At 30.1% G+C, this 14,494-nt stretch overlaps 1 pseudogene; it reads right to left on the reverse strand.

Annotated features, from left to right (window-relative positions):
- Positions 1-1,309: 1,309 nt before the first annotated feature.
- LOC106377708 lies at positions 1,310-13,863 on the reverse strand (annotated as a pseudogene).
- Between the last annotated feature and the right edge of the window lie 631 nt (positions 13,864-14,494).

Below are 14,494 nucleotides of genomic sequence, written 5' to 3' on the forward strand. Positions count from 1 at the left end.
ATATTTCGTAGCGTTCAGAAAACACTATCGTAGGAGGGGTACCTATGATTCCTGCCGCATACATAGCATTTGTGAATTCGCTATCAAACATCTACTATAGCATATGTCTCGCGCTAACAATGTACATATTTCTTGTAGTGTTGGTAGACACCGCGATAGTGGATTTATCTAATCTTATTTTTCAAGTTCTAGATTGACTCGTATTATCTTCATGAATAGTTGTGTGGCTCATGATCCTATGTATCCTGATGAATAACCATGAACCTAGCTCTTTTAATTATCTGAAAACCATAAACCAATTTGTTACGTGCTTTTACGATACTTTAACCTTAAAACCCCTATATTGTTTTAGCTTGATATTGATCCCACAGAAATAAAGTGTAAAATAGTCCTCTGAAATTGAATCTCAAATACTACATCTACACTATTAGCTTGCAGTAGTAAAAGACACAATTTTAGTGTATCAAGTTTTAATTGATTTTTATTAGCTATAAAAGACTTAAATACAATATTCTAAAAATTAGTTTAGGAAATATCCAAAACGACTTTGTTTGAAATTCGATTTATGAATTATTTAAATCGGTTAAAATGGTATAAATCAGTCTAAACCTATCCCCTAGACTATATTTGCGAAGTGATTTTGCCACATGTCCTTTATACAATAAGTTTCACAAAACAATATGACATGGCTACTAAAATTGATGACATGGCTTCCGGAAAAATATGACATGGATAATTTCATTTAATGTTGATTTATATTTTTGGCAAACTTATTAGAATATGGTATTAATTCATATAATATATTTAATATTGATATTTCTTTTTTGGTAAATTTTTTTTTAAATATGGTAATAGCTCATACATCATCTATAAATTAATATATTATTATATAATATTTCAAATTTCGAAATATTATTATTTTTGTATAATTATGCAATTTGTATTACTAAAGCTTTCAAAATTTTCTACAATTTTTTTAAAATTTAAATATCTAATCGTAATATCATTAGTTTCTTATATATCTACAAATTTTATAAATATTGTTTAGGCTAAATTTTTGATAATTATACAATTTTATAACATTTTTATTTGTTTTATACAAATTGATTTAATATATATCAAATTTATATTAAATATTAGTAAAAAATAGTAAAATCTATAATATTTAATAAAATTTATTTTTAAATATAAGTTAGATTTAAAAAACTCCTTTACTGCACATGGTGCAGGAAAACACCTAGTATAAATTGGTTTAAATCAGATAAATCAAGTAATAATATTATTGAAAATACACAATTTTTTAAAAGTTATTTATAGTATATCTAATTTTTACAATTCATCAAAATAATTTTATAATTAAATAAAATATAAAACATTTAATATAAATATAAAAATAAATTAATAATTTGTTAACGCTTAGGTTTCGCTAGTTCCCTGAATAATCTGCTTACTAGGTGATAACCCGCGCCCTGCGCGGAGCGAGTAGATTTAAAAGTATTATAACTTTTAATATGTAGACATAATAAAAGTTAAAGTAATAGTAAGAAAAATATATGTAAGAAAGTACGGGTTATAGCTAAAAATTTTAGTATGTCAATATAAATTTATATGCGATGGACTTTAAAATTAAATTGTATATTTGTTTGCATAAAGGTAAATTATAAATATAAGATTAAATGAAACATAAGCAATAGTCTAATAAAATATAAAAGGAACAATGTATCAGAAAACAAAAGAAAATGAAAAATAGAGACAAAATAACTGCTGTCAATAATGTCTTCAGAAGTCTTCGTTTGGAATCCTATTATGAGCAATAGCAAAGAGATCATCTTCAAAAATTAAAAACATTATTTAACAAAATATGTGAATGCATGTATTACATCAATCGTAAATCATCAATTTCTAGAACACCAGTGGGGTCGAAGACAATTTTGGAAAATCCATCAATGTTAGTAACCTTCTTAAGTCGGCCTTATTATGAAAGATGAAAAATATTAGCAAGATATAAATATAATATCAGCTCCAAAAGATTTATTATATACAATAAATACAATAGATTACCTTGTCCCCAATTAATTTGCCAACACTGTAAAACACATAATACTATGTCTGCATCTATAGAATTCCATAAATCATTGAAAACATGAGCAAGTGCACCATAAGCGACACACTTATTGACGACATTACTGTAAAAAAAAAGGGGATCAAACCATGTGATACTATACAAGTTCTGGTCACGCAAACTTTATTTCACAAATATTCTCCGATCGATTATGGTAAGTATTTCAATTCTTCGAATTTTGTTTCCTTGAATACGTTAACATTCTCATTTTTCTTTTCTATAATATATTCGATCTCGTGATTAATTCAATTATGTTTCCTTTTAAATTTGAAGCATTAAGTTTTGGGAATAAAAAAGAGATTTTCGATGACTTGAATCTAAAAGATCATAAAACGATTTGAAGCTCATATTAGTTTTTCAAAGCATTATGATAAACATGGTTTACTTGTTGCAAGATTAGATATGAACAGCAATACATGTTATGATATTTTATTACAAATCGGCATATCAAGCTAAAATAACCAATTCAAACCGTAAATAACTTAGTTGTACGAAGTTTAAAGAATCAATTATTTACTCAAGCGTAAATGACTTAAAACACACGTATATTTTATTGTCTTATTTTAATGAACCACTTCCAAGTTTTCGAACAAACAATAAAGTCTCTCTTTGAATGGTAATAATATGTTGCCTTAGTTAAATCCCCGTTTTTTTAAATCCGAGTGTAATGTTGATCGAAAATCTTATAGTATAATGTAATGACCAGTGGCATTTTTTTGTAATTATTCTAGTTGAGAAAGAGCTTTTAAAAAAATGAAGTGAGAATGCATGTAGTGATGACACCTAAAAAATGACACACATGTAATAAACACATGAAGTCAAGGTTATTTTTTATCAATGCTCCTCAAATAATAAAAAAGGGATTCGGTAGTCTTTTACAAAACGTTAGATACCGCCTGTTTTTAGATAACCATACACTATCTTTATTCATTCATATAAATTTTTCAATAGAGTTACTGGTACCTCACGGAAAAATTATACTTTTCAAAAGAGTTAATGCTAAGAGATCTCTAATGTTAATGTCCCGTAAAAAATGTCAATTTTCTGACTTTTATTATCTTCATTATTTAGTATCAAGTAAGAGCTTAATAAACGAAACGGAATCAAATCAAAGAACTGAATCAAAACCGAACCAAAATATCTGAAACCGGAATCGGTTTAAATTAAGAAGGCTTATTCCACAACAACAAAAGCACTTTTTCATTGAAAAGGAAAACTTTATTGGTCATACCTTCAAATACCCAAATAGTTCTTATATTTCTATATCCGAAATAACCGAATCGAATGGATACCCGAATATATAAAAATATTAATTATATGTAAATATAACATAGCTAAATATATATTTATAATTTAAAAATATATTAAGAATATCCAAAAATATTTAAAGAAAATAAATTATTATAAAGTATCTGAACTATGTGAAAGTATCCAGATAGTTTTATCCGAAATATCCAAAGTAATCTGAAATATCTGAGATTTTTATCTGAATCACCCTAATTATTCGATTCTTTATCCAAAATATCAGATATTTTGCCTGATTTACCCAAAATAACCGAATCGGAACCGGAACCAAATGAAAACCCTTTTTCTGGGTATCTTTTGGTTCCTAATTTTACTATCCGAATTGAATCTGAACTAAAAATATGTCATGTAGTAAATGGATCCTCTAGACCCCTAGCCGATACCCGAAATACCCAAACCGAACCAATAGCTAAATGCCCAGGCCAGTATCAACTCTCAAAAGTATTAACCTTTATCTGGTAAATAACCAGAGAGTGACAGAAAGAGACATAGCTCATCAAGCATAGAATCTTTCAAAGTTAAACCAAAAGAGAATCTCTACACAGTTTAAAGAAAGTAAAATCAAAGTCAATGCAACTGGGTCTGATATACAGAAGCTTCTTCATATCCCAAGCCACTCTCATAACTCCAAACCTCAGAATTTACTTCTTGCCCTTGCTTGTTTTCCCTGACATTGCTCTAGCTAGTTTGGCTCTTCTGTTACTCAGCCTGAGACAAAAGAAAACTAGCAATGTAAAATCAAGAAATAGTGATTCTATATGTAGCTGAGAAAGAGAAGCAAGTACCAGTTCTTCAGCTGCATAGCTGTAACCCTGGGACCCTGCAAAACCGCATAATCAACAAGTTCAGAACCGGTTGCAAACTAGTAAGATTTATCATTCTTGCACTCACATTTTGATTTAACTTCTCAGCCCATTTCTTTATCCAAGCTGCACTTCGCCGCATATCAGGTTCATCAACAATGGCCTTCTCCATCATCTCCACTTGATCATCACACATAATACTACGCTTCCTTTTCTTCCCCTGTTTCTCATCCTCTTTCACCTCTCCAGATCCACTCCCTTTAAACAGCTCATGAGCCAGCTCTACATATCCATCTCCATCTTCAACTAAACTCTTCCCTCTATTAGATCTTGTATCCAAACTACTGGTTTCAAGATTGCACGCATCTGCGTCGCTCTCCTTCAACCGTGGAACTATTTCCATATTCTCGTTCACGTTATACTTTGTGGCCGCACCTTCCACTCGTACATTAGGTTCCTCTGAAGCTCTTTCAATGTTAAGATTCAGCGGCTCTTTTCTCTGCTGCTTACCAGAACATAGGTAAAGTTAGATAAAGACACAACTTTCTCAAACATAATAACACATGATCAACAAAAGTTAAACTAAACATGCAATTGTGACGACCATGTACAAGAGAGTAACAAGCTTTTCACCTTCACCGTAGCTTGACTTCCCTCAAACTCCGAACGGATTAGAGGTTGCAACTGTTTACAGAACACCCTGCAGATGACAGTAAAATTTCTATTAATATCAACGGAGATACAAAAATGTTATTTACTATTGTCCTAGGTATATTGTAAAATGATTGAAAGGTTCTATCACCTAAACATCATTAAATCTTTGACATCGAGGCCATTAGTGATCAAGAAGTCTGCATGACGCAACAGAGAACCTACAAATAGAAAAACACCCATCAGAATGAAATCACCAAAAATACATTGTAATAAGAAAGAAACAATAGATGTGTTGGGATAAAGGTACACACATATGTTTCTACAAACACTAGTGGCTCTTTGTGCCACCGGAGTATATGAAGAGTTTGGTAACTGAATCGTCATGCTTACAGGATCCTTTCGCAATCCACTGACAAAGTCCTTAATGAAACGGTTCCTATCCTCTTCTGCGGGTTTCATCAGCAAATTCATTTAGTAAGTATGCAAACACAATATGATCCAGGAAAATCAAAAATTACCTATGCAGACTTCCGGAGCGAAGCAGTGCAGATTTGCTATAATTTTAATAACTAAGGATGTTCTTTGATGCGCGTATGAAGACATGGTGAGGTTATTTTGGAAATTAAGCTTGAATTGAGGTACGTCCAAAAGACTAGAAGATGAAAATACACTTAAAACCCATCCAGCTGATTTAAACAGATCGTAGTCCAGTGTTGCATCATCCTCCCTTGAAGAAAGAGCAGAAGAGCACAACATTGACACGAACTCTTCATGAGAGAGACAAAATAATGCGCTGAGAATCGTACTCTGTAGTTGAGATCAAACATCCATCACACATCAAATCAAAGACTATTGCAAAAGCAGGGAAGTACTCAATACTTACAAAATGATCGGTGAAAAAACGTTGAAAATTCGAGTCATCAGAGAACACCTCAGCCAAGCGCATAGCATTAAGTAGCACAAAACCCATTGGATAGTCATGAGAAGCAATATCATTGGGAGATTCAGAAAGGCCAAGCTTCAGCAAGCTAAGGACCTACATTATGGATAAATCAACACTAAATATGTCTACACTTACTGCACATATATTACTTTCATAGAGAGAATTGAGGAACAGAAAAGTACTAACAACTTAATTTAACAACATATGCCATTGAGGAAACGGTAGGTTATCACTAAACCAACATGAGCCTTTAGCAGTGAGGCTTGATCTATTACTAACTAGATGTTACACAGTATTTGAAACCCAATTAGAGATTGTCAATCTGTGTGGAGTTTTCAATTTTATAGAAGAACTCATTTTTAAGACACTAACCTCTGAGGCAATAGGTTGGGCTAAATGCAAGTTTCCTGCACGTTCAAGCTCGTCAAGGAATGAGACACTATCCGCCTCAAAGATATGGTGCAACTGCAGGAACATAAAGTTTTGGTATGAGTTGAAGAGAGTAGACAGAGAAACACTGTCCTAAGTTATAATAGACTTACAAGTGAAAGGACTTTTGCTTTTATTCTATACATGGAAGCTACTGTTGTGGCTTCTTTAACAAATCCAGGTGAAACAGGGAGTGATAGTATGGATTTAGCTAGCATAAGAAGACCACCTTTTCCACATAGCTCCTGAGAGTAGAATACCAGAAAAACCTATCTCTCTGACAACCATTCTCCGTAATATTATAAACATAAAATAAATGTACAAGAGATTAGTTAATATAAAATTGTTGCATGTCATGGTTTAATAACCAAGCATCACAGAAAACCTTGTTTTTAGCGACACGCTCGCTAAACAATTTTTCTTGGCATAGAGAATGAAGGAACTGCAAAGCAGCTTCAGCTTGTTGGCAGTGAAACTTAGCGGACTTTAGAGGACTTGCACCTAACTTTTTCGGGTGGTCACTTCCCCGATACAGTAATTTCGCTTCTAAGGATCTCACAACATTGTGAACCGCTCCAAAAGCAGTTTCTATAAACAAATCAACCAGGATGAGAAACATAAGAATCACATCAACGTAGAAGAACACAATATCTCAAAGCATAAGCATGATCATATTAATTTTCGACGATATATTCTTTCCACATATTGGGATTTCAAGCACACATCATATGGTAAAGATCATCACACCTTAGAGTGCGCAAGCAAGACTTGAACAATATCTACGAACTCAGGAGAGATAAACCCGTGCAACAGGTGAAGAGTAGAAGCCACCATTGTAGCTTCTACCAATGATTCGTTATCTGACTTCCAGCTTTCCTGGAAAATAAAAAGAAGCAGAGACGAATCACAATATGAGAGACAAAGAGAAACAGCAAGAGACAGAGAGAGGTGAACCTTTCTATTACCGCCGAGAGCTACCATCGCATTGATCACCAGATCAACCATCATAGCTGATAATACACAATCATCTAGCAAGACCTACAACAATATGCAAAAACATAACATGCATTTCTCTATTACTATTCCATTACAGTTTACACATAAAATTCAACTCTTTTTAAAGACAAAACTTCTATATCACACTTTTATTTCTTCTTCTAAAAAAGAAATTGCTACTTCTTACTCTATTTATATAGAAAGAAATATCATTCCGCTATTTTTACTCTATATCTAGAGAAACATATTAGTTCAAATCACATTTCTATTATAGAATTCTTCTACTTTGTTTAGAAAGAAAGAAAAAAATAACAAAATATATAAGAAATGGTTTAAGAATATAAAGACCGAACCTGGTCGAGTTTAGAGTGACGAGATGTTAACTCGCACAAGGTATGCAACAGTCTGATCCCAGACAGCAAGTACTCAAACTTGTCATCTCTATAGGAGCCTTGATCACTGCTAGGAGGTGCACAGGCAACGCTACTGCCAATTTCTCAACACTAATCTGAAAGACAGACCTCGAAATCAGTAATGTATCAACAAAAAGTGGAGAAGAAACACAGAAAAGCGTATTGCACCTTCTCTACATTGTTATAATAAATGCAGAAGTCTTTCTTGTCTTGAAGAAGCTTATGAATCTCCAGAGAATCTCGCCAATGCAAACCATTCACAGCTGGTATTAAGTGTTTAGCCTGCAACAACATATGTCAACAAATTATTTTGATGCAACCTCAGCTCAGCCTTTTGTTTCAAGAAAACCCACTTTCTAAATAACTTTTTTTTTTGGTCAAATCGTAAATAACTTCTTTTTTTTTTTATATAACTCGTAAATATTTTTTGTTCACTAAGACAAGAAAATGCTTTTTACTATCAAACTATTTTTCTTTGTGCGAAAATGTTAAGTTCTCTATTAATTTTTGAATTTTTGATAGAACTTACGAAGATATACAAGACAAAAAATCTAAACAAAGAAAAAATCAAAAGAGTAGTTCAAAAAAAAAAATCAAAAAATCAAAAAATCAAAAAAATCAAAAGGAAAACATGGCAACAAAAAAAAAAGCAAAAATGAAGAGTACAATCAAAAATGAATCAATATAGTTTAAACATTTCTAGGGTAGTCAATTACGAGAAGTAGAAACGAATGGTTATCAATAAGGAAGAGACCTATATTATTAACAAACAACATTTAACCGCTACTGTTAGTTGTTGTCGTTAGCGACTATCAAACGAATATGACTATAATGTCAAGGAATGGATTACAAGCAATCATAATAGTAACAGTCACAGTGATTAATCATTTGTGTACATGAACTTCCCATGAAAATGGAAGACCACAATATATAACTATGATGCATTTCGCAATTAAGGAGAAAGATTCGAGAGAGAATAGATTATTTATTTATTTATTTGGCTAAAAGAGTAGAATGGATTATTAATAGCATTAAAACTTTCTTCGACTATGGAATGGGGAAAGAACGACATTATTCACTGGAGAAGAGAACAAAATCACTTGTGTTATTGACTTCGAAACAACATTGTTGTAGCAATCCGTTTGTGGAACGAGTGACAGTAACAAAATCACTTTAAATTCATAAAAATGGTTAAAAAATCATTAAAACTTAATCTCATTAATTCATTCTTAAGTTTATTCTTTATATAGCCTTGAATCTTTTGTAAATATCATTTTTATTTATAGATCAATAAATTTGAAATTTTATTAAAAAGAAAGAAATAATAAATCATCAAACATTTAGAAAAAATACTTACTGTATCAGCATCTATTGTTGACGCTCTTTTAATCTGAAAAAAAAATCAAAATTATGTAAGAAAAAATTATACAATCACTTTAAATTCATGATTTTTTAAAAAAAAAATTCACCTCTTTGTCAACTAGAACCCAGACTAGAACTAGCAGATCATTTATACCACAGTTGAAATAATAAACAAGTAAACATTAAAAGAAAAATGTTTACTTTATGAGCACATATTGCTGATTTTCTTGTCTTCGAAAGTGTTGTTTCACGCAGAGATCAAGATAAAATATTGACCGCAGCATTTATGGGGTTGATTGGTAATGATTTCATTTTTTTACCGTAGAAATATTGCTGTGGTTTCTATTGCTTTGGTTTTAGATTTTTAATTTTTAAAAGTCTTTAAATATGGACTGTAGGTTTTTGTTTCTGCAGAGAAATTGTAAAGACATAATTTCAAAGAAGTGCTGTGGATTTTATAAAAAGGCTGTGAACTTAAAAAAAAAATAGAAATCAAGATTGGTGTAGATTTAGTGCTCTAGAAAGAAATGAGGCTGTAGAGAGCACTCACAGCCACTACCAATCACACCCTATATCTTGGATGACCAAGGAGCATCGAACTCGGAAGCTCCAACTGGAACTCCTTTACTACTAGACCAACATTATCTATGATTAATAAACCTCAAATATCTATTTTTTTATGTGAAAAAAAGATTGCTACGAAAGTGACCAAATATAAAATGGTTTATATATATGTAAAAATATTTGGAACACTTCAACTATTTGTTATAAAGCATCTAAAAGTTAGATTTACAGTGATTTAATGCTTAAGGATGCCTACATATATTGAATAAGGGTTTAGGGGTGAAAGTTGGAGTATCATTTGAATCAGACTTTTGGATTTTTGACATAAATTTCACTCAACTATTTTTTATTTTTGTATTGGGTAGGTTTTTTTTTGGTGTGATTCAGATAGGATTTTACATGATAGCTGAAATTACCTAAATGTCCATAGCAAAATATTCAAAAGTATATAAATTATATGAAAACTCCCATAAAACTATCTAAACTATTCAAAAGTATATGAATCAACAAGAAGTTCAATACAAAATATCTAAAATCCCTTAAAGCACTTGAAAACTCTAAATTACTTAAATTTAGATAAAAATAGGTCAATGAATTTAAGCAATCTAAGGTAGTTCGGATACCCGCTCAAATTTTTGTTCGAATAGGATATTATCCCTTAGGTGGAGTCTTTAGTGCTATGCTCCATTAAACAATTGGATTTGGATTCTTTTGGAATGGGTTCAGATTCGAATTTCAGATTTGATTTTTTCATCTGTGCAACCCTAATCTTGAAATCAATCATTATTAAACCACTAGTTCACAACACATAAATAAAAGACAATACATCAGCAACCAAACTAATCTAACGATATATATATATACATCAAATAAACAGACACCCACATATTTGATTTCTTAACAAAATTTCATGATGAAAAAATGTTCAACACTTCAATTAATTGTTATTATATATCAGGTATGATATCGAAACTGAAATTTCGTAAAGATCTGATAAGCTAAACTAGGGATATTTAGTTTCAAAAGAGAAAAGAAATATTGACATACCCGAAGCAAACTTTTTGGAGGCGGCTTCATCGTGCAACATAAGAAAACCCTAGAAGCGAAGGATAAGATAAAAGGTTTGTGTGTGTGCGCGCTATATATACTGATGATAAAGTTGACTAAATTAATTTTCTTAACAAAATTTTAATTCTATATTTTCACTGAAGGAGAAAATAAAGTAAAATGGGGAAATAAATAGATATACTGTAAATATAAAATATTTCTGATTAATATATTTCATTACCATATTAAGAGATAATTCTAGTTTAAAATAAGAATATCCACCACATATAGTTTACTCTTGAAGGTAGATAATTTTATTAGGTCAACATTCAACTATTTTCCATTTGTCAATTGAAAAACTATTCATCAGTGGTTAAATTTTTTAAATTTTTCATTTTGTATTGTGAGATATATTTGTTACTCATGACATGCATTCTTATAATATAACATGAAAATGTTAGAATTGATGTAAAAAATGAAGCTCAGAGTGTTTAAGTTATGAACTAGAGTAATTAACCCGGACAGATATGCATGTATTTTTTTCATTTTATAAATGTAGAATTTTAGTTTTACATTTTAGTGTTATTTATTGTGTAACTCTTTAATCTTATTATTTAGATCTCTTATTAAAATATTAATATATAGTGATTTGTTTTATATATTTTACTTTTTATTAATTGTTATTAAGCTTTCGAGTTTGGTAGAATAAATTCATAATCTGAAATAATCAAATAGAGAATATTCTTTAAAATATGTTTTTGAAGATATATAGCTGTAGATATATAATGTAACATATGTTAATAATTTTCTTTTTGTATAAAAATATTACATAGTTTACAAATTTTAACTTGTTTTAATGGTGAAAGATAATTTGTTCAGATGAAAGAATTTAAAAAGAATAAAATAGGTTAATTTATCAATTTAATATACTTTTTCGTATCTAATTCATATAATATTTTTATTTTAATATAATATAGACTATAATTATATATATTTTTTAAATATCTTAGAATTATTTTTGTTTTTTAATAATTTTTGTAATTAACAATAATTTATATTAATATTATATTTCTAATTAGAAAATAATTAATGCATTATTTAATAAAAATATTTAAAATTCTTGATAAGATTTTGTTAGATTTTTTCTCATTTGTTTTATTATAACTAAAAATAAAAATCAAATTTATAGTTCAAAGTATTTTTTTCTATTAATATCCGTCTTGATTATTAATATCTTATAGAAATATTATATATTTAAGTAATTAATATAAATAATCAAATATGTCATATTATTTAATTAAATGGTCATAATATGACTTATTAATAGTAGATAAGAAATAGTCACTCTATTTTAATAGAATATATATATGCTTATTAAAATGAGAAATTAAGGTCTATATACACGAAAAATTAAACTTTGCCAGATACATATTTACTATTGATGATAGTATTAAATTTTCATCAATATGTTCTTCCCCTTATGTACTAATAAATTTTAAGTAAAGATGGAATATAAATGTGAGTTTTATCCAAATTGCAATGATATGTTCAATATATAAATATTGTATATTATGATGTAAAAATATCTAATATTATAAAAATATGACTATCATATCTTATATTTTTTATTTTAAAACATTCATACATATATCCATAACTAATAGTCTACAAGAATGAAATAAAATATTAGTTAAACACATAATAGAAAATTTAATTTAAAAAAATTCTTTATCATTGTTTGTGCACTTTTTCAATTTTTCATAGTTTAGGTACACTCAAGAATGAATGATAAAAATGTTGTCTTAAACCCGACAATACCACATAATATGGTTCTAAAAATCGGTCTAGGCGGCAAATCAGTCTTAGCCAAAACGATTTTCTTCAAATCTGATTTACACGATTCTAATCAGTTTAAATTATTCTAAATCAGTTTTTACTGTTTTAAATCAAATTAAATTGATTTAAATTTGTCTAACTAAATCTTTTAAATTAAGCATTATTGTTAGTACAAATCCACAATTTTGTCTAATTTTTTTGTTTTTGTATATATAATTTTGATAATTCATCAAAATAATTTTATAATTAAAGGCAAAAACTAAAATACCTAATAAAAATGTAAAAATAAGTAGAAATTAAATCAGTGATTCGTTATCACCTAGGTCTTGACTAGTTCTGGAATAATTCGTGTAGCCGTTAGTCCTCTATAAATTGCTTAGTTACTGCCTAGCAATTTTTGAACATTCCCACATATATACAAAGTCAAGAAACACAAATAACTATAACCATATACAGTGCCGGATGTAAGAAGGGAGTAGGGGGTCAGCTGACCCAACCTCATTTTGAAAAATATATGTATTCCTTCAGATAAATAATGTACTGATCCCATAAAATATTTTTTTAACCCCACAAATATTAAGCACATTAAAAACAAAATTCTAAAAGACCTAACTAAATGATTAAATGGATTCACTACCTTTTGTTGGTTAATTAAAAATTAATTAGATTATTTTTATTTTAGAAAATATAAAGTTCAGAGATAGGAGTTTAATTATATATTGTGTTGATGATTTGTGAGAATTTTAGTTTTTGTTCAAATCTCTCCATATTGTATTAGTAAAGCACTGCGACATCATTCTGAAATAAGAATCAAAACTCGCTCCTAGCTGTCTCTCGTACGATCTTATAAGCCATGCTGGACCTCCCAACGCTAGAAATGATTGGAATCTTCCATCTTTCAGTACGCTCTTTGCAATATCCCGAGCTATCCCATTCGCTGATACCTTCTCCTCTTCAAAAGAGACACTCATAAACATACTTTTCAGCTGGTTGATTTGGTTCAATAAGACTCGACCGTGGACATTGCAGCTGGGCGTTGATTGCTTCTATTACTTCACGATAATCTGATGCTATGACTGCTATGGGTACCTGTAAGTCCCGCAAGCTTCTCAATGTCCAGATTATGCATCTTAGCTCTGCAACCATTCTGTTAGGTGAGTACGTCTGCGCATCTCGAGCATGATGTGATACATTGCCCGACTGATCTCGAGCTATCCATGCCACACCACTATGAAGCCTTGCATTTCTCCAGTTGGCATGAACATTACCCTTTAAAATTCTGCTACCTGGTGAACACCATTTCTCCGAGTTGCTTGTCCTATGAACTCCTTCTTCATTTTGATTTTGGACATTAATTAACATGAACCATTGCTCTGCTTCGTCAAACATCTCCTGATCTCCGTCAGAAGTCTTTCTACAGATTCCTGTGTCTCAGCATACATGATAGAATTTATGTTCTTCCATATCAACCAAAGTATCCAAGGCACCACTCGTCTAACTGCCTGAGGTTTACTTCCATCTTCAATCCAGTCAAAAACAAGAGTAACATTCTGTTCAAGAGCTTAATTAATTATTTTAAATTTATCAAATAAAAATAGTTAAAAAAAAAAGATTTCTATATTTTAAATATATAATATTTCGATTTGAGTAAAAAAAAAAAAAATAGAGATTGGTGAAAGATGACATAGTCCACATCAAATGCAAGTGGCTTATCTATTCAACAAGTCGGCTTAAAAGATTAATGGGCCATGTGCATATTTTTTTTCTTCTGAACATTGATGATCAACTAAAAATGTAGACCCTTAATTTGTAAGAATTCCAAAAATGAGGATACTAAAATAACAAAGAAAAATAAAATTAAAATTAAAATGTGGGGTCATGTACTTGTGCACTGTCAGCACATCTTGAAAGCCGGCATTGCTGTTCAATGTAGCAGAGTCACTGTTCAAAAAAAAAAAAAAAATCCAGAGAAGATAGAAGACAGAAGAAATGAATCACAGAAGACTACATGTGAATTCAG

This window comes from Brassica napus, chromosome C2 (genome assembly GCF_020379485.1).
Source record: "Brassica napus cultivar Da-Ae chromosome C2, Da-Ae, whole genome shotgun sequence".
NCBI classification, from domain to species: Eukaryota; Viridiplantae; Streptophyta; class Magnoliopsida; order Brassicales; family Brassicaceae; genus Brassica; species Brassica napus.